The following is a 21,632-nucleotide window of genomic DNA, read 5'->3' on the forward strand; positions in this document are numbered from 1 at the left end:
TGCCTTTATTAGTTACAGTGTGAGTTTGAGAGCAGCAGTCTTGAGCTTGCATTTTGTGAAACATCTGGTTTTCTAGGTTTATTGTGTTTTATGCAATTAAAGTCTGTGTACACGTTTATGTTTTCCTCATCTTAAGTATTTATATGTAGCATAAACTTTTACATTTTATAATACATTCTCTGCTGGTCTAAAGAGTTCTTTGATGAATTAGGCACCTTCTAGTGTTTAGATGTTTCCTTTACCGGTTTATCAGTGGGTTTAGGAATTGAACTCTTCACTGAGTTACCTTATCTGGCTAGGAATCACAGGTGTATTCCTCCCAGACATCCTGGTTTTTGGTGGTTTATTTCCTGCTGTGGGATGGTAAGGAATGGGGTCAGGGGTTGCATTGCCAAAAGGATGAATGCAGGGCAGACCAGCAGAATTGGCTGCGTGAAACCTTATTGCTTTCAACTATTATTAAAGGGTGGTACAATCTTTCCCCTCTTTGAGTGGGAGGATATTATTACCAAATATCAGTGTTCAAGGTTGCTATTTACAATATAAATCAAATATACTGCTTCCTGAGGCTCTGACTGATGGAGAAAAAAAAAAAGCATTAACTGCCAGGAAGCAGGTTTTCCTGTACTATCACTCAGTGGTCACTAACCTTTTCAATACAACCTTGATATTGCATTTCTAATTGTGTAATTTAAAGAATACAAGTTTTTAATATTTATTCCAGGAGGAACGTTAAATCACATTGCTTTAGAGCTGCTTTTGCTTATTGGAAGCTTACCAGTTAATAATCTAACTGCTAGTAATAACCATTAATGCAAACTCTTCTTGGGTAATGTCGCTTGTGGTGTTTAATGAATTAAGCTCAAAAAATAGAACAGAGTACTAAACTTGACTGACTTGCTGTAGAGGCAGCACAGAATTAGTCATTGGCTGTGAATGTTAATCACTCCACAGCAATGATAATTTACAGCGTTGTTGTAGCACTCTTGTGCTCATAAAATGAACTTAATAACCCACTGCTACCCATGGGATAAGCCTTCCCTCTCCTTCCCTCCCCCTCGCAATTGAATATCCAGTCTGTCTGCATAATAGCCTTGTGAAATACTGCATTTAAAAGAGTGAGCAGCTGTATGATAAAATAAACAGCTCTAAAACAGATTTGTTAATTATCTCTTTCTTTTATTCGCAGAGGGTGTTTGTGAGATATGGCTGACCAGTGAAGACACAGGGGCTTATGGCAGAGACATTGGCACAGACCTCCCCACGCTTCTGTGGAAGCTGGTTGAAGTTATTCCTGAGGGAGCTATGCTGAGGCTTGGCATGACAAACCCTCCCTATATTTTAGAGCATCTGGAGGTAAGGAAGAAAAGAGAATCATTTATGTGCTTGGCATAGACGTTTGTTGAGTGAGTCAGCATGGAACCTTGTGTGCAGTGCGTTTCATTTTAAGTGGTAGCTTGAAAAAATTACAGACTTCACATAAATTTATAGAATTAGACTGAGAGTGTTAAGCCATTTGCCTGGCACAACAAGTTAGTGAGATAATAAGATACTCAAATGATTTTGTAATTATAATATTACGGAGATCTCTGACCTCTAGGACCTTATTTGTAGTGATGTTTGCTTGTGCGTATGACTAGCGTTTCCAATAACTAAAGGAAATGTCATTAGGAGGTGATGGACTCTGGGACTGAATTTGTCTTCCTGCTACAACTCAGGCAAATATTTCCAGAAACACTGCATGCTGGTCTCACTCAATGATGTATTCATTATCCTGTTTCACATGTTATTTTTAGTCTGTAGACTTAAGAAATAGAAATCTAAGTATATAATTGTGTTTAAAAAAATTGTAAAGAAGTAGTTCAATGAGATTAGAAGCAACAAAATGTACAACAGAGTGAATTTGAAAGAGTATCCTGTTCATACAGAGGAGGAAGTGAGAGTTTCTTCTCAGAGTTGGGTTGGTTTTGTTGGATTCTGTCACCAAATGAATTTACTGGAATTCCTAGGAACTGTTCACAGAATGAACCCAGTTTTACAGTGGAGAAAAAAGCAGGGAAGGATGTAGTTTAGGGTAAATTTTGTCACCATGTGCATCAGCAATACCCAGATAAATAGCTGGTGTTGATACTGCTTTCCCAGAGATATTACAGCGTTTATAGTTGCGCTTGTGTTTCCTTAAGGTGTCAAGGACAGTATTTTGAATGTTGCTGCAGAGAACATGCTGTATGTTTGCACCAGCCTTATGGTATAATGACAACATTTGTTGTTGCTTGTCACCTTCAGTGTTCCATACAATTTCCAGTTTGTATGATTTTTTTTTTTAAGGATTATTTATTCCTTTTTCTGTGTTTCACGTGTTATTTTTGGAGTCTGTAGAGGTAATGATAAGAAATAGAAATGTAAGTATAGAACTTAGTTTAAAAAAAAAATATAACAAAGTAGTTCAATGAGATTAGAAGCAACAAAGTGTACAATTTCTGAACTTGAAATTTGATGGCGTAGTTTTGATGATTTGACAAACTAAATTGGTAAAAAAATTTTTACCTTCTGCATTTTTATCTTATCTCTTCTTCCAAGCTCACCAGACTTGTCTTTGAAGGATCACTGGGCAGTGTTAGCAGTCTTCTGTATATATTTTCACTAAAGAAAATAAACTTTTTATGGGGAATGTGCTTTTAACTTTCAGGAAAGGGTAAAACTGTTGTTGAGGAAAGGGTAAAACTGTAATTTGTTACAAAAAAAAAAAAAAAACAACAAAATTAATTGAGAAAGTGATTAACCTTTGTGTCACTTGATGAGGATAAAATCCAGATGTAGATCTGTTATCTCCTGAGAAAGATATGAAGTTGGGTTATTTACTGCAAACCGCTTTCATTAATTGTTTTAAAAGGTGCTGCATTTTAATAATTTATTTTGTTAGAGATCATCTTGCTAATTAGGATGTTGTTTGGCTTTCTGAGAAAAAATTTTTACATCGGAAAATGTACTAATCTTGTGTCACTTTTTATATACAAAGAAAAGGACAAAGTTAATCCAATCATGTATCGTTTTTAAAAATCAGAAATTTTCATCAGTACAATTTGCATACAACTGTACATATGCAACTGCTAGGCAAGTGTTTTCTTCACTTTAGAAATTAACATATGTAGGATAGAGCAACATTAGTCATGTAAAAGTATAAATTAATTTTAAGATCTGGACAGAGATTCCCTGGAGAGTCAGTCTAGAAGCAATTATTTTGATTCATTTACATGTTTCCCATATTTATTGGAGCTTACCTGCAGATAGAAGGTTTGGCCAGTTTTATGTCTGTCTTTATTCTTGTAACCTCCAAAACTAGTAAAAAAGTTTATTTACATGCATTTGTTTTCTCCAGTAACACTCGGTTTTAAGTTAAATGTTTTAAAAATATGAGTGTCCAGAGATGATGCTATGTATATTTTTTTCAATACTGATCTGTAGCAATGCGTGGACTCTTCTATCATTAGAACTGGTTAGCTACCTAAATTTGAGGGGTTTAAACGTTTTTTTTTACAAAAATTTGTTTTCCTTCTAATTTTTGTGTATTTTAATCACTGATCATTCAAAACGTCAGGTCACCAGCTTGATTGTGTCCTTGGACACAAGGTTTATTTTACTCTTTGCTGGAGTGTCTGCACCTTTCAGCTTTCAGAAGGTGAGGAGATTGGAAATAAAAAGAACAGGGGTGCGTGGATTAGTGTGGTGAGTTGTTGATGGTACAGATGCAGCAGAAGCAAAGAATTCCCTGGACAACGTTGCAACGATGCTAATGTTCTCAGTGAATGAGGAAAACATTGCACTCATGGATAATTTGATTGAACAGAGGACTAAAAATTAAAAAATTTATCACTCTATATACAGTTGAAGTGTAAGTTGCACAGACTGTTCTAGCAGTGTGTGGAGTCATACACAGGAGAGAGGGATCTTAAGTCCTGTTTTATCCCCTTGTTCCACACCTCAGTCCCTTAAAATATGCCCAGTTTATGTTGTTTGTGTTACTCAGGTAGATTTTTTTAAGACATGAGGTACTTCAGTTACATATTAATTAGTCTTGCTGGTTTTCAGGAAAATGGATTGTATCCACTGACTAAAAAAAATATAACATTTTCATGCTACATGTGTTTTCTGTATGTAGGTGGAATAGCTTTCTCCTTCATTAAAAGATACTTAGTCCACTTTTTGATAAACTGCTTGCTGGCTAAAATTTATTCGCAAGTGCCAAAAAGCAATTACAGGTTCCTATTTTTTCTTTAAAAATAATTTTGTAAACATATTCTGAGATACTGTCTGCTCGGAAATGTGCGGTGGGTGGGATTATGACCAGAGATCTGTTTAAACTGTCAGCAGTGTTTCCTTTGCACTGAACGCTCACTGGGGCTGGGTTTTGGCCTCATGAGTCTTTTGACTCATTAATGTAGTGCCAGCACTCTCAGGTCCCATGGAAATAAAAATAAAAGGAACAGAAAATACCACTCATCTCAAGAGTGTTTTACCTGCCTGTGTCCAGGAATTAGTTTCTTAGTATCCACTAGGAAGTGCCAGCCAGCAGCTCTGCTGTTCCACTGATGCTGGAGGCCAGCACAAGGAGAGGAGGAGGAAGAAAACTTTCCTTGGCTCAGGAATGGTGGGACTAGAGCAGAGGAGGGAGCAAAGGAGGGAGCTGTGAGCACTTACAACGAACATGAAGGCTCTCATACTTGAATGCCTGGTAGATCTGGGGGCCTGGGCCAGTGGTTATTCAAGCTCATGTTTGTTACAGGTAGGGAGTCAGTTTAATTTTTCATATGATTTAAAATACTGAGCATAGCCAGTGCCTTCAGGTACTGCTGTCAGGTAAATGTCATTCTGTACTTGAAGATGTTTGTCATTTCGGGGGATGCTGTTAATCTCGTGAAAATCCTCTGTATGCTTGTGTTGTATGGTCTGACAATTTAGTTTTTTATTCAGTAAATATGGTGGTAACAGTGCCATGTTGAGCATGACCAGTCTTGGGATGAGAAGCGACCTTATGTTTTCAAACTTTAAATTCTGCATTCGGTTGGGCCTTTTTATCTGTAGAGAAAGAAATATTTGGAACCATGCAGTCTTTTACAGTCGTGCAAAATATTAAACACTTTTTGATATGCTGCATACTGAGCTGAGTCATTACAAAAGGAGCCTTTATCACAACTATTCAGAGTGTAAAAATACTAAGTATTTTATCTGCTGTTTTCTTCAGTTGCAAATGATGTCTGCGCTTACTTTAGTGAGCAGTATGAAGCAGCAAAAGCAGATCAGGAAATCACAGAATTTAATAGTGAAACCATTATATTTAGGATTACCTGCATTTTGGAGTCTTTACTTCAAAATCAGTCCAATTCTGTTAGTAAAACTTTCCCACTACCTGTGATCCAAAGCTGTTTCAAAGACAGACCACTGGTTTGAATCCCTGTGTTCCCACCAAGGGAGTACACTCACCGTGAACCTGGAGTACGGCTGCTGATTTCCTCGGATGTGAATTTAGTTTGCCCACTACGAGGTCACCCTGCAGACTGAACAAACAAACGTCCGTAAAGAAAGAATGGGAAATTGCACTTTAAAATTTCACTGCTGCTTTCAGCGGGCAATGAACGTGAACGCAGCCGATCCTGGTAGGACTTCCCCTGCATGAGGTTTGTCGATATGGCAGAGAGGGTTACTGGGTGTGTTTAAAGAAACTGGAGGACTGGAGACCTCAGCATTTACTTCTCTTGCTCGTAGTACTAAGGCTGAGAAAAAAGCTGGAGCTTGTGGTTTGCCTGCAGAGGACATTTTCAGTTTTCTTCTTGGAGAAAACCTGCCTGAGCAGTGGAGGTAGTATCGCGGTTTTCCAAAGTGCTCTTTCGCAGTCTTAGCAGTCTCTTTGAATATATACATAATAAAACGTGTAGCTTGCTTATTTGAAGTTTGGTCTCAAACTGAGATTTTGAGTTATGTGCAGTGGGAGGTAGGTCCAGTGTCAGTCCCCTCTTAATATGTTCGTGCAACACGGCATCGAGGAAAACTTGGAATTTAATCTACACGGCAGGAAATTTTAGTAAACAGACATGAACTATGGTCAGGGAAAAGTCATTTAGCTCAGATTTTTTTTTTTCCCCTAAATCTGAGATGATGTTAAAGGTGAAGGAGAAGGTTACTGCTAGAGTCCACTTTACTGCCTTAGCAAAACCTAAAAGGAATGCATGTGTATGTGGTTTGGTTACCTTGTGTACTCTTGCCCATATGTCTTTGCACAGAGCCACTGCTCTAATTACACACACTGCCAGATGGCAAAGGTTTTATCATCCTATAGTATCAACATGTACCAGAAGTACATAAGGAATACACCCTGCTTTAGAAGTAACCTCCAGGCGTTTTTTCTGCAATCGTATTATGAAGCTATTTGCGAGTGCTCCAGTGAGATGGTGTTCAACATCCACTTGCAGTGACTGAGGGAGAGGGAGGGTTGGGAAAAGTCCATTAAAACAGTGGCAGGAGATAAACGATGAAGGGGAGTTAGCGTGAAAAGTAAAAAATAAGGCCAAATGTATAGCAGCTTGAAATGAATTAATGTTTGGGGCATAGTGTTAGATACTAATTTTTGCCTTGGCTATATTTCACTTTTCCATAGGTTTTAACTTAATTTTTATTTTTAAGTGACCGGGGCGCTGTCCAAATCGCAAGGGAATATAGATCATCCAGACTCTGAAAAGTCAGGGACTCACATCTCAGGCTTAGCTTACCTCTCTTGCAGTGCAGTCTTAACTCTACTTGCAGAGTTGTCTGGGATTTTAGTGCAGCACTTTCTGTGAGTGATGGGATGCTTCCAAATCTGTATAAAGGAGGCAGTTCACACCTGCCATTCCCGTAAGTGCTTAATTTCACATGACTAGATGAGTAGTCGTCTTTGTCACCTGTCAAAATGAGTCTGTCTCAAACCATACTATATGCCATCTGTGGGCTTTATCTCCGTTATTAATTCAGGACATTTGAGTGGTACACCAGCCATTGAGATGGAGTCTGGATGGCAGCAGTGTCTTTAAATGCGTGAGGTGTGCCAAGTGTACCACGAGTTGCAGTAGTATTTCTTTGCTCTTTTGCTTTGATTTTTCATGTCAGCTCAGTGTTTATGTTCCTTACCCTCATCGAAGCTGATACCCTACAGATGGCTCCCTGAAACGTGCCCTGACACAGCACATAGAAATGTATGAAATAACTAATTCACTTTTCCTTTTTTTCTGTATTGTTCTTTTTTTTTCCTCTGAGTGCACCAAGCATTTTTGAGCATTGTGCATAAGCGAGTTTTGAATAATCTAGAGTGTAAGCTGATTTGAACTGCGTTTAAAAAGGGAATAATATGCACACATTCCTCAATGGTAAATAAAAGGGCAGCATTATTCAAGAATTAAAAGGCCTTTAGGGTATGTATTTGTTTTGTTTCTAGCATTATTTTTTGTCATTTTCATAGACTGCTGCTTTTGAAAGTGCCAATTAAAATCTGTTGATTTGACCAGAAAAAATGAAAACTGCGGCATACATTTAAATAAATGAATAGTTAAGGCCTTGACTTCTTATTACTGTGAGTTTTGTAGCGTTTTGTAGTCGGTGGACCATGCAACTTTACCTTGCCGTAATTACGGAGTTGTCTCTGTGCAAACTGCGTTTGTTTGGCTAGCAGTATAATTGAAAGGAATCTCAGATACTAAAGGGAGGAGGACGGGGCAGTTGCATCTGGGCTTCTAAGAAAAAAAAATGTGTATGGGGGAGAGGAATGAAGGGATGTTTACTGTTTTCTTTGGTATTATGTTAAGTGCTTGTTCGTCCTATGTAAGCTGTGTGTGCATCTTTGCTTACTCTGTGTGTTCCTGCTTTTTATTTTTTTAGTACTAAAATAGTCTCTCTCTCCTGTTCTTCCCCTGGAAGTGTTCTTTGGGGTTTTCAAATATAACACATTTCCTTGCAATTACTCCTTAAGCCATGGTGTCATGGGAACATGAGCTCACCCCAGAGTGAATGTATTTTTTTTTATATTATGGGGTTAGGAAATGGATGAAACTTTGCTGTGCTTTGGGACAGATTTTGTCACACCACTTCCTCTAATCTAGCGTTTTAAGATCTCAGACTCAGCAGATCCTAGCGTCTGTAAATGCTTGGTGACATGTTCATTTCCAGCTGGTAGAATGTGATTTGGCTTAATAAATGTCAAAATAAGAACCCATTTTACTCTTCCTGAAGGTTTTGTGTCGCATTTGTGGATCTTGGGTGCTCTCAAAAACCTTAACAATGTTATTGTATTGAGAACTTTGATGAACAATAAAGGTTTCCTTCCAGGCAGTGTGGAAGGAAGATTTGTGTTACTGGGAACGAAGCTCCTGCTCTTTATAAACACTAGTAGAAAACATGCTTTGAGACACACAGAGAAAGAACTGGTTTTATTTATGCAAAATTCAGTTTTCCATCAAGGCAGAATATTTTATGCATGCGTCTAGTGCTCCACTGTATTTAATAATCTGTGAATAAAAATTGGTGTTGCAAAAAGGAGTTAACACGAGGTAGCACACTGCTTGACCAGTTAAAGGTGTGCATATTAACTGTACCTTAATTATGATTTGCTCACATGAACGTTTCTCTTGCTCGTTAGATAGCATAAGAATGAAGAGCAGAATTTAAATGCAGACAGATCCACACTCAATCTTGTGCTGAGTGTCAGGTTGTCTGTCAATTATTTATAATACTGTCTCATCCTAGTCCTTTGGAGCTGGAGCTTTGGTAAATGGCTAGCAGAAAATGAAAATCACCATTAATTGTGCAATATGTTCCCAGAATAGGTAGCGCACGTGTGGGACACTGCATTTGTGCTAAATAAAGCGGGAATTTTATTAGTTGCCATGTGCTTCAAGGCATTGAGGTAGAAGCCATTGTCAAATATATAGCTTGCATAACAAACTGTGCCATCTTCTTTTTATATTTCTGCCTTCATTGTTAAACAAATAAGATTTCACTTTCCTAGTTATTTATATTATAATAAGTGAAGTTCTACCAACTCCTCTCCATGCTGTTCCAAAAGCTTCTGTTTAGTTTAGATGCTTAAACCCCTTTGTTTTCTTTGATAGATGAGCTGTCACATTTGCTGTGCTTTGCAACATCATCTACATAATCTTCAGCAAGACTGCTTGCTTCGTTAGGCTTTGGCATTTGTTTAAAAAAAGGTTCTTCGTTTTGTAGGTGATTATTCTTTAAAAATGAGATAATATGTTCTAGAAACTTTAATAAATCTGCACAATAGTATTAGTTTTGGGTTTCTGTACCATTCTATACCATTAATTGAGGAAAAGAGATAAAATTTCTTCTAGCCAGTCTTTGAATTCATTTGGTTTAGTTAGTTGTGTTAAATGTGCAAGGGCTACTGAATAATGTAAATTCTGTGATAATCAATCTTGTCATTATGGTTTGGAATATTTTTATTCTGTTTTACTCTGAAATTTAGGTCAGCTCATAAAAGAAAGTGGTAGTACTTGCCTGAAGGTTTAAGTTTTAAATAAAACCTTCCACTATTTTTCTTGCACTGGAAACTGCTAAAGCAGATGCTATATTAGGTATTCTACTTGCTTTTTTGAAATAGAGAGAAACAATAGAGAGGCTTCCTGGCACTGCTCTGTCTGGGTACAGCTGAACTCTGGAGGGGTGTGCCATTCATTCTATGACTTCCTTCTGAGCAGGAACCATCAATTCTTTTCTATCCTGTGGGATTCTCATTTTTGAGGTGGTGAACAAATGCATGGCATGGATGAAACTAGCAGTGCATTCCACTCATCCAGCTTTCTGAAGACAAAAAGGTGGTGTGACAGTCCTACTCGCCTATTGTGTGTGCCTCTCTATGCTTTAATTAATTTTCAAGGTTTTATTAGCATAAAGTATGATTGAGACAGAGAGTTATTTAAAGTAGCAGTGTGTTGTTGCAATAAATCACCTTTTTAGGGAACTTCACAATATACGTTTCTAATATGTACTGCAAAGAGGAGTATTAATTTACTTCTGGAAAAAATATTTAATTTGAGGAGTTCTTAATGATGAGAAATTAGAGAGCACCACAGAGAAAATGAAAAAGTGTGTATTTTCTTGCACATCAAAATTAATCATTTCACAAGGAATTAGTATTTGGTTGGCTGGCTTTAAGTCTTTAAACCATCACTCCAGCCATTAATTAAATGTACATTTTATCTTAAAGTGAATCAATTTATTGAAACTGGACAAACGGCACTCTGAAGCTTCACAAAGATCTCTTTAGGATTGTAATGATGGGTGCAGCAGCAACCATAACAATCCTCATCTTTGAAAGCACTGAACCATTTTACTGCATGTTTCCAGCCACACAACTTCCATCAGATCCCGTGGGAACTGAAGGTGTGCAATACCTTGCGGAAATCAGCGTGGTATTAATGCTGAATGTGTCACTGAACCAGCTGTGTTCTGGTGATGCAGAGACTCAGATGTACTTGGGCTCGGGGCTCACTACAGAGTAGCGAGTAATGAGCAGTCTAACCAATGCAGATGCTGATGCTTAACGTTTTACCCGATGTAAAGTCAGTCATGCTTTAATATTGGAAGTATGTTGTGATAGGGATACCAACTTGATTGTTGTGAAGAATTTCAACAACCCACATTTAATACATCTGTACTGGGAGTTATCATTTTTATCAGATAAATGCCCAAAAAAAAAAAAAAAGAATACTCTGCAAAGAGTCTCTTTTTATTCTTGGTTATACCATGTATAATCTTGGAGAGAAAGGTGTGTACCTTTTAACAAAGTAGGAGAGTTCTTGATGGGTTTGTGTTTAAAATTCAGGTGCTGTGTGTTTCCTTGTTTGTGCACTGACTCACAAGAAGAGATGCAACAAACCTCAAGTGATCCTTTGGAGTGTGAAATACAGTTATTGTATTGTGATACTATCTGAATATCACTTTTTATGCAAGAACTTGAGTTAGCCTGTCCTCATTTTTGATAAAGGAAGACATGGCAAGCTTTTGAAAGCATATTAGTTGTTTTGTTTTTTGGGGTTTTTTTTTGTATGGCTTGGTTTATTTTTTTAAGAGATGAGGCTTAATATGTAGCTATGAGGGAGAAAAAAATTGCTTAGCTAACTGTGGTTGTTTGTTTTCTGAGGTTGGAAGCAGTAGAGAGATCCTGCACCTAGGAGAACAGCTGGGAACAGCTAGGGCTGAGCATATGGCTCTCATGGCTAGTTTTCCTATCAGCAAATCACAGCTTGCAGTCTGGTTTATATCCATTTCTAAGGGTGGCCTGAGCTAATACCAGTTTTCTGTTTGGTAATGTAGAAGGCATTTTTCCCCTATGACAGAACAGATTTTTGCCCTCCATCTGGCAACCCGAAGATTTGATTTTGAGTTTCAAATTACATTGGTTAGAACTGCGTGGGCTTCTAACTGCTCCAGTGTGACTTGCCTTTATCCTAATGATGGGATAAAGACCTGAGTATGTCATGTCATATTACACGAGGTAGGGGTTGCCACTAAGCTTACCCATCGTGCAGCTCCATTACATCTCCGCTGTTTCATCTCCCACAGATGAGGGAGAGGCGTTGCCTTCCAGCCCCTGTCCTTGGGGACATTTGTGGTTATACATCCCACACGTTCTTAAGTTTTTACAGCCCCATTACTCACAGGGATGGGGGGGAAGGGAGGGGAGTAGGGGGAGAGTTCCCTGTTCGTTAGTTTGAAGAGAACTGTGTTATGAGCTTTCCAGACTCGATCACACTGTGTCATCGTTCCCGTGCCTGCATCACAACATCACATCTGTTCGTGAGCTGCGCTGCAGCAGAGGAGTTTACAAAATGGGCCACAACCACTTGATTTTCATCCAGACTGTGCTGGTGGTGGCACCACTCGGCTTCTGAAAGAAAACAGTCAGCAGACACCCCTCGTGACATATCCCAAACTAACATCTGCCACAAGGGGATGAAGTTTTGAGGGAGTGCCATTTTGTCATGTTTCCATATGGACGAGTGTTTCTTTGGACTTCAGTGCTGGCAGAGGACAAAATCCTTTTGCTAGGAAGCAAGTTATTCATATTGTCATGACTCAAACAAGAGGCAGAATTCAAATACTGGATTTTTGCCTGCTGTAGGTTAGGGGGTAGAATCACTGACTGAACAGCTTGCTGGTACTGGCATAAAGATGCACAGAAACTGATGTTTATTGTCTCTGTGGTTCTCTGTGGTTGCACGTGGTGTCATTACAAACAGGAGAAGTGAATTTCTGGTTAGGTGGTTAAATTTGTGTATTGTAATTGCTAGGATAAAATATACTGAGTAGAGAGAAATCTTTCTGGTAACGTGCCTTGTGTTCTGATATACTCCAGCTGCTAAAAACTGGGAAAAAAATCATTTCCTATGTGATCAGTATCCTAAAGGATGTTTCACATTCACTGTTAGATTCCAAATGTAGATGACTCCTGTGTTTTGTAGAATCAGGTTTAAACAAATTGTACTGCCCTTTGACCTTTTCATTCCTACACGAACTGTCATTTTTGTGTACTGCGTCCCTTCTTTCATAGACATGTTATCGTATTCCTGGGAATAAGGAGAAAAGGCAATAAGCCATTTCAGTCATGATGAAAGACAGAAATTTTCTTTCACAGTCATCTACTTTAAAACAGTTTTTCATTTATTGTTTCCAGATGGGAATAAAATTCTATATTGCATTTTTTCCTCTAACTGAAGTATGTAATTATATCTAGTAATGCAAAGCACTTTGTAAAGAAAGAATATATATATTTATAAAAAAACCCAGGAAACAGATGTTAAGCTTAGAATGTTGAGATACTGTGAAGTACAATTATGCATTAGCCCATGATGTCCTTCAAATACTTTTTGGGATATTAACTAATAGTTTTATTAAGTGATGAAATCTAGTATTCTGTGTGCAATCTGTGGTATGGACAGCATTGGCTAAGTATGACTGTTCAGAGCATAACAGCTGCAATTTAATCAAACCTGTATGGTAAAGATCTTCAGTGTAGGTAAGACTGGAACAAACTTGCCTTAAAGCTTCAGGTTAGAATGTGATATTTATATCTGAACACTGCAAAGTTTGAAAGATTGATTTATCCAGATTTGTCATGTAGTCATGCAAAGTTTTCTGTTTAGCTTATTATTCTTTTTTTCCTTCTGAATGCCTCACTCTGAGTTTCTGATTATAAAAGGTAAATTTAAGACCACCAATGGTACTTAAAATTGAATGACAAAAGAAACAGTGAGTCATGAGGTATTTTTGTCTTGTGTTTGGTTTGTGTTAATAATTTGTGTTCTGCTAAAATTCACAAAGTTTATTGTTATGATCCTCGAGTACCTCCTTGGAGATCAGTTAGTCAGTAGGACCTTTGATTCAAAGCACATGCAGCATATTTTAGCTGTAGCTTTAGATACAGAAAGTAAGCAAAGAAAGGAGTTCACAGTGGAGTCGTTTGCAACCTCCTCATCTCTAGAAAGAGATTTGAGTGTCCAGAACATACCTGAAACCTTTCAGTGCTGTGGGTGGAATGAGATACCCCTGCAACACCATCTCCTACATCTCTTTCCCAGTTCACAGAATATTCTTGGTTGGAAGTACAAGCAGCTAGATTGTATTAGGGTTCCCAGATACATAACGTGTGTGTTGTATGTGCATTTCTGATACACGTGACCAGCAATTTACTTTCTGAAGAATGCGAGTTTTTTGATATTGGGCGACTGACGGGCATCTTTTTAAACCAAAATGATGCAGTGGAATAGTCAGTAATGTTTTTGAGCTTACATTTGTGACTGTCACTGCGTACAGGGACCTGTAGTGACAGTTGAAAAGTTCAGTTAATTAATGCCAGGCATTTTGTGTCCCATTAGTACAGAACCAAGGGAAATTACTTTAAATGACAACAGTTGTGTTCTTAGTCTTGAAAGTTATCGACAACAGTGACCGCAGAAAACGTGGGGTTTTTTTGCATGGGGGACAACTAGAAGAAGCAGTTCTGATTAGTCTTATTTAGCTATGGCTGCTGAACACCATGGTTTTAGTTCCTTGTAGAGGAAGTGTAGTTTTAAACTCCCTCTTGGCCACATCCCCCTGAAGGAGATCAAATGTGAGACCAGAAGTATTCCGCATGTTACTGTAAGATCAGCAAGTAGTGGGTTTGGGGTTTGGTGGGGGCATTTTTTTAATCCTCTTGAAAGGAAAACACTTTTGAGATTTTAGAATTTGGTGAATTTTCTATCAAATGATTTTTGGTCTTACAAAAGCTGGAATAAAGTAACACTTTTGGATGTAGAAATTCTAATAAATCATTTATTACTTTAAAAAAAGTTTACAAAATAGTCAAGTATTGAAGAGGCTGCTATTCAGAAGATGCAAAATTTGAGAGGAGTAGCAAAGAATTAAGTTTGTTTTCTGTGTTGTAGGATGAGTTATTTTTAAGAACTTGGCAGATTCAGAAACATGTTATGAAACTTGACTTTTATTAGTTTCTTATAACTGTGTTTTTGAGGATTGAATTAAGTACTTGTAACTAAGAGATAACCATTATACTAGGCTTGTGGTCCCTAGCTCAGGTTTCAGCCCTTTTTTGCCATTTCTCACATTTTAGAAATGTATTTTATAACTGATAAGCAAAAAAATCAGATAACTACTAGGATGCTTCATACAAATTAAGTTTACAGGATTTTCTAAAGCTTAAAAAAAAGAGAAAAGTTTTCTGAATTCTGTTGCTTTATTTTACAGAACTTGTTCTATGCCATTTCACTTTTGAAAATACATTCTAGCTGGACATCTGAAATCATTAAGGGCATAGACAAGTTGTTCCGTTTGAGGTGGGCATATAAAATTTGTATGGATGCGTGGGAGCCTTTTCTTTTCTCTTTTTTTTTCATGAAACCAGCTGCCTCCAGCTTCCAGTGAGAGCCAAGTTCACTGCACTCAGGCTTTGTGTGCATCAAATTGTGTGCCATCCATTATCAGTATAGCTGTTACTGTAATGTGGAGCTTACATGCCTGAGATAGAATAGCTGTTCCACTGAACAATGTAACCACCGCTCTTAGACATTTATGTGATAGGATCTTAGACAGAAACTTTCAAAGCTGCTTTCAGAAGTGATTTGATAGAGTTTGGGTTTTGTACACGTGTTTGTCAGAGGAAAGGGGAGTGTTGAGAGAGCGTTTTTAAATCTTGGTCTAAAAATCAGTGCTTTTTAAAAGGTGAGTTCGTGGAAGTTAGCAGACATGAGGATGAACAATCCAGGCCGACCTTGTACAAACAGAGAGAGAAGATCTAGAGGCACAACTAATATTGCTGATTAATGATCTGGAAAGAATTTGTAAAGAGTTGCATCTAATAACTAAATCTGGGAGCAGTGTGTGTTGTCAGACGGAATATCTATGCCATCAAAGCAAAGAGGAGAAATGGTCTGAGGGAACCTGACTGGAGTGTGCAGAATTCACAGGGCAGAAGAGCAGGCAGTGCAGTGCCCAGTCCTGGGCCTTTTCCTATATGGTCACAGCACAGGGAGAAAGGGAAAACCTGAAGTGAAAACCTGAAGTGAAAACCTTGTTGTGCATGTAACGTGGTTCTTTATCCAAGTTCACTTATTTCTTGCAGGATAAAGACTAAAGGCTGTATCGTACCATATTGCACAGAGTCTAGATGCTGGTTTGTCTCAACTTTTAAAAATAGTTGAACTTTCTTGGTTGACTGTATGTCCTTAATTTTGTAAATAATAAGAATTAAAGAAATGCAGCCTCCATATTCTGTTCTACGTCTCATGTTCCTTAACCCTGCCGAGCCTCAGCTGGGGATTTGGTTTGGCTTTGATTTGGAGGTTTGTTTGCATTTTGCTATTACCTTTACTTTTTTTTTTCTTTCCTTTTTGACCTTTTACATTTGTACAAAATGTATAGCATCCTGTGTCTCTTTTCAAGCTGTCACTCTGCTTTTAAGCTGCCCCTGATTAATTCTATTTATTTTATAGCCAAGCACTTTTAATTACTGGAGTCTTCTCTGAAATAACAGGGGTAACATTTCAAACGAGTAGTGGAGCAGCTTTGCAAATGATGAGGTGTACCTTAATTACTAAATGGCCAACTCTAAGGATACTCCAATTAGAGACATTCTCATATTGGTATCTAAGAAGTTATTTCACTCTGACAGGAAAGCAACTAACCCTTACCATCTTCTGAGTCTGAAAACAGCTACTGTCTAATTTTCACAATAGTTTGCCTTTAAAATTTTCTTTTAATTGCATAATCCGTGCTACAAAGGGAATGGGATCCCTATCTCAAAGGAAATTCAATCTCATCTCTTTCTTCTTATTTTCTTTTAAGCCAAAATTGCTTTCAAATGTTTTCACCTGTCCCTACTGTTCCAAACCCGGCTACTGCAATTCAGCATTGTTTGGGTTTCAGAAGCGTTACTGCTAATACTTACTCCATATAATTTCAAGGAGTTTTGTGTATTGTTTTCCTAATGCTTTAAAGCTTCTTCTTCACTCTTAGGAAATGGCGAAGATTCTCAATCATCCCAGGGTGTATGCTTTTCTGCACATACCAGTCCAGTCAGCCTCTGACAGTGTGCTCATGGATATGAAGAGAGAATACTGCGTGGCAGACTTCAAACAAGTAGTGGATTTCCTTAAAGAAAAGTAAGTCTCCTAATATTTGACAAAATAACAGTGTTGCGTTTGTTGCAGTGTCAAGGACATGTGGCTGAAAACACAGTTATTTGCAACTTCATAATTAAGGTATGAGAAAGAACGAGGTTCTTTAAGCTTTCAAAGTCTTTGAGTTTTCTCTAAGCCCCTTGATGTGGTTTGCCCCGTTACTTGAGGTTTTATAAGCATCTTAAATCTCTGCATGACGTGCTTTTAATTTGTCAATATATTCCTAATCTTTTTCAAATAATACATTCCTAAATATTTTTTTTATACTGAAAATACTATATATAGATCTCTTGAAGTTGAAGTTATTGAAGTTGTCTTTAATGTGGCTTTTGAGCATTGTATACTTTGTGTACTGGAGATGTTCCAGTTCCAGCAAATGTAAATGGGTTGGTTTTGTGTTTGTTTGTTTTAATAAGTATTTCATGTCCTATATCTTAGGTAAATTTACTTCAGTATAATAATACTCCAGTCTTGCTTATGGGACTGATTAATTGTAGGATAAGTTCAAAATTATTTCCCTTAACAACAGAGCTAATTGTGAGAAATAAAATGTATCATTAATGTATTTACATATGCTGACCTGAAGTTGAAAGTTACATCCACCTGCAAAGCTTTTGTAACTACAAGTAATAATTTAATATCCAAGGAAGCTTTTTCTTAGTTTTTAAAAAGTTAATGGTGACATATTTGCATTGATTGGCAAAAAAATATGTGTGTGGAGATAGAATTAGTTCTGTCACCTTGTTTGGCTACTTTATCTCTTTTTGCTTCCTTTGTTTGTATGCTTGTTCAGTGACTTAAGGACAGCGGTGTTTGACTCTTAGATTGCGTTAAAATACTTGTACATAAACCAAATTTTCATAACATTTTCCATAACCATTTTATATTATTATTATTTTTGGAAAATCCAGAAGCCTAGCTATGTAAAACACGTCATGCAATATGTCATGTAATGCGATATGTAAGAAAGAGAAGCAAACTGTGACACAATAGAATCTGTTTTGCAAACTGCATGTGTAATTTACAGCACCGTCCTGTACATCTAGGACAGCTGATGGAAACGGAGCTGCTTGTCTTCATACAGCTTGATTTGCCTTAACTTTCCACCATAAACAATGCCCATGGATTCTTGGCACTAGGTGTGAATTAAGAGATATATTGCATCCCCGTGTATCTTAAGTGGAACTGTGTTGGTTTATGTCTGAGTTGACTTGAAGCTGATTCATTATTCTCCTGCCTAGTTTTAGCATTGGCAGCTATTATCATAACAGCAGCTGGATTTTCGATAACCTAGTATAGCTGGCACATGTTGGGGCATATGGGAATTTATTAAATCATTCAGCTCTTGCACATAGAAAAGAGTGAATTACTTAATATCCAAATTTAAAACAGCTGGTCACTGAATAGATAGTAATCTATGTCATGCGTATTTTTCCATGGGCTTTTTTGTAGTGAACTTAGCAAGGAAGAAATAATTGGTTTGATCTCTTAATTTTAAATAATAATAAACTTTATTTATCCTGCTTATTAAGAAACTACCAAATTATCTAGGAGTTCCTGTTAGAAAATAGTCTCCAGATATTGAGATGGAAAATTCTTGGTACCATATGGCAGCAGTAGAAAGAAGCTATGCAAGGCAGAGAAAATGTTTTGGATATTTGAACAAGTGCTTATCTGTAAAATAATTTTTTTTTTCTTTGCACTTAAAAGCATAAAGTTTTCATTTGTAGGCTTTAGTCCTAGGGCAGCAGCCAGCTATTACATTCCCATGTAAATATTCCTATAAAGATTTCAGCACAAAGTTTGCCAGAACTCAGCATTGCTGCAGAGAACTCCAGAGCCTAGAGCCAGAAGAGCTAAAATTAAGTATGTGTTTTAACTACTTTAATAGCCAAAAGATATTATTTCTATCTTCCATTTATCAAAAAAAAGAAAAATGAAATGAAGTAGAACTCCCTCTATCTCCTTTGTCTAATGCTGGGGCCATAAAGTCATCTAGAGGCTTCCTACAAAAAATGTAGGGGGGCCTATCAGTAGATTCCAAGTGTCACCTTTCTCTCTGAAATGTGATGTCTGCTGTGATAGTGACTTTATCAAAAACTCTATTAAACCAATAATTATATAGCCTGACCTGCTGAAGAAGTAATACCAGGCAGCAAGGAACTATATGGTTATCAGTTAAGTGTTTAATTACTTGCCTTCGATCATCTAAGCCCATAAAAATGAAGTATAACAAGTAAAAATGGAAAGAAAAAGGAAAAAAGAACGAACCATGTCGTAATTTTACTTTTGGAATCTCAAAGATAGATCAACTGTCTTCTGAATATTTGTCTCAACTGGGCCAACAAAACACTGGGGGGCTTTCTTCTCCAAGAAGCAGCAAATACCCTTCCTTCCTCTATAGAGCTGTGAGTGACTGCAGACGTATCATCCTCTCAGAGTGGGGATTCATTTATATCCTGCTGAGCACTGTATGCCCTACAGAGAAGTTAGAGTTCTCCAAGAGTGCTCTAGATAGAGTACTCTTTGTATTGAATCTCACTTTGTAAAAGAATGGAGCATTCTTGACCCTCTGGGACTGTGAGGTTAGAAATGTCACTGTTCTCCTCTCTTTGAGGACTCTCTTCAGGCACGAACCAGGGAAATGAACTTGAAAATTAGCATTGGCATACTAGAACTGTCTTTTGGTGTGCAACACTTCGTATTTCAAAGCCACTCTCCCCAGCTAGGTGACAACATTTTGGTTTATTATGAAGATCAATTAGCAAAATTCATAGAATATAAAGCAAGAGAGGCAAATCCATTGGACTGTGAAAAATTGACGTACGGAAGGCTTGTTTTATACTTTTTTTTTATAAATTCCTTCTGTGATATTTTGGACTTTTTTCCCCACTTAAATTTAAGTAAATGCAAGTATTCAAGAAAATACCATTGAGCGGTTGATATGTCAGTAGCTGATTTACAGATATAATGTGCATCTATATTTACTGAGGATATAATTGTAAACTAGTCCAGAGAGCAACAGCATAAAGTTGATAATTGCATTGATTAATTTATAGGGTATACATAGTCTGTAGGGACTAAGGACTAGTGCCCCACTCTGGGGATTTATACAGCAGTCTGGAGGGAGTATTTCCAAGACTGATTCCTGGATGAGATATTAGTTCAATGTGTTTGCAAATAAATACAGGATCTTTAGAAATTACTACTAGGTGAATTTAATCCAGAGACCAATTTAGTCTTATATCAGAAAGTCTTTTAATTGCGGTGTCATTATATCAAAATGTGAGTTGTTTTTCAAGTGATCTCAACTTTCAAGATTCAGCATAGATTATATTTCTGAAAGGTGATGTTTGTAGTTGCAAAAAGAGCAAGACAGCTTTAATTATCTCAAAGTTTTGAAACTTAATCCCCTGAAATCTACTTTTGCTGATAAAAGCAACCAATTGGAATATATTTTAGTTAAAGAAACCTGAGATCTGAATGTCATGTTCTGTAATTGCTTGAATAATCAGTGATGTGAACATATACCCATTAAAAAATCCTTAGACTGGTAATGTGTTTTCCAAATGTCTTGTTTGCTTTTGTTGTCCAGACTATATTCTCTTACCCTTATAGTTTATGAAGAGATTATGATGTTCATCAAAGTTTATATTCTTCTTTCTTATTACTGCTGCTTGATAAGAGAATTGTAAAACCAAAATTTAGATGAATAAGAAAGTAGGGAATTTAGAGCTAGACTGAGACACTGTATCTTTTTGTTTTGGAAAATAGCGTAATGCTGAGGAAAAGCTGGGTTTGCCTCCCAGTTTGCTTTTGTTTGTGTTCCGAGAGAGAAGCATAATATTAATTGTGGGTGGCTGCTGCTGCTCACTTGAGACCATCTCATAATTCAGGCTGGAAACATCTGAGCTTTCCAATATCATTGGAAAGCCAGCAAACTTGGGCTGCCAGAGGGGAAGCCACAGCTCTGCCAGGCGGAAAGTTCTATTCTTTTTTTCACTAGTTCTCGCTCCTCCATTAAAATAAGACCTGCTAGTAAACCTCTCCTAGCATCCATTTAGTTGTAATCATGTCTTGATTTTTCAGCATATGTAGATACATTATTAAAGGCAGTTGGAAAAAGGCAGTAAAGGACCAAAAGTAGTAAATGTGTGCAGTGGAAAATAAATCATGGGCTTGGAAGGAAATTAATCACTCAAGTGTAAACTCAAATCCTAGTTGCCTACAGCAGTTACAGACAACTGCCCAATGTCTGAAGAAACTAGAGATACTGTCCAGATTGAGAGAAGGTGTTGTATAGTCCTCTTGGGACAGCTGGCTTCAGTGAGGCTCCCTTCTTCCCTGTTGCTTTACAAGGAGTTAGGCCAGCAAACGTAGGTTCAGCGCTTTCCTAGGCCACTCTTAATTCTGTTTTTAAGGGTTTGGAGGGACTCAGGAGTACTGTCTTGTGCTTCTTGTTATCTGCCCTGACTTTGTCTCTTTTGTTGCAGTGGCAGCCAGGCTGCATCTGCTTGGGTGTTACTCAGACTGCTTCAGGGTAGAGTTGCGTGGCTGGGAGCAAAGTGGACCCTGCTGCTGTCTCCTCCCACTCGTGTTAGTCAGTTTTTACAGCAAGATTTGCATGTAACTTGTAACTCTAAATAATTTTCTTCTGAAAGATGGTCCATATAGTAAGCTCCTGAATATTGCTAAATCCACATGGAAAGATAAACAACTAAATGAATCATCTTCAAATTTGCAGCTATTCCAGACAATCTGCTGTTTTGAAGCTGTCCCAGGCCTTGTGGCAGTAGTATTGTCTTTATCACATTAATGTGACTCTTACTGAAACTAGAATTTGAAGGCAATGAATGGAACAATTTTTAAACAACCATTTACTATTTTTATATACCTTTTTCTACTCAGTTT

At 37.5% G+C, this 21,632-nt stretch overlaps 1 long non-coding RNA gene across 2 annotated transcripts; it reads left to right on the top strand.

Moving 5' to 3' along the window:
- Positions 1-1,181: 1,181 nt before the first annotated feature.
- LOC114070229 lies at positions 1,182-21,243 on the top strand. Of its 2 annotated transcripts, none has more exons than XR_003573896.1 (3): positions 1,182-1,356; positions 16,558-16,703; positions 21,225-21,243. It is a non-coding gene; the product is annotated as an uncharacterized LOC114070229 (long non-coding RNA). The 2 variants fall into 2 exon arrangements; XR_003573895.1 differs by lacking the exon at positions 21,225-21,243 and adding an exon at positions 17,749-17,767.
- The last annotated feature ends 389 nt before the right edge of the window (positions 21,244-21,632 follow it).

This window comes from Empidonax traillii, unplaced genomic scaffold, assembly GCF_003031625.1.
Source record: "Empidonax traillii isolate 1590-97213 ecotype Southwest subspecies unplaced genomic scaffold, ASM303162v1 scaffold1482:size103541, whole genome shotgun sequence".
In the NCBI taxonomy this organism is placed as follows: domain Eukaryota; kingdom Metazoa; phylum Chordata; class Aves; order Passeriformes; family Tyrannidae; genus Empidonax; species Empidonax traillii.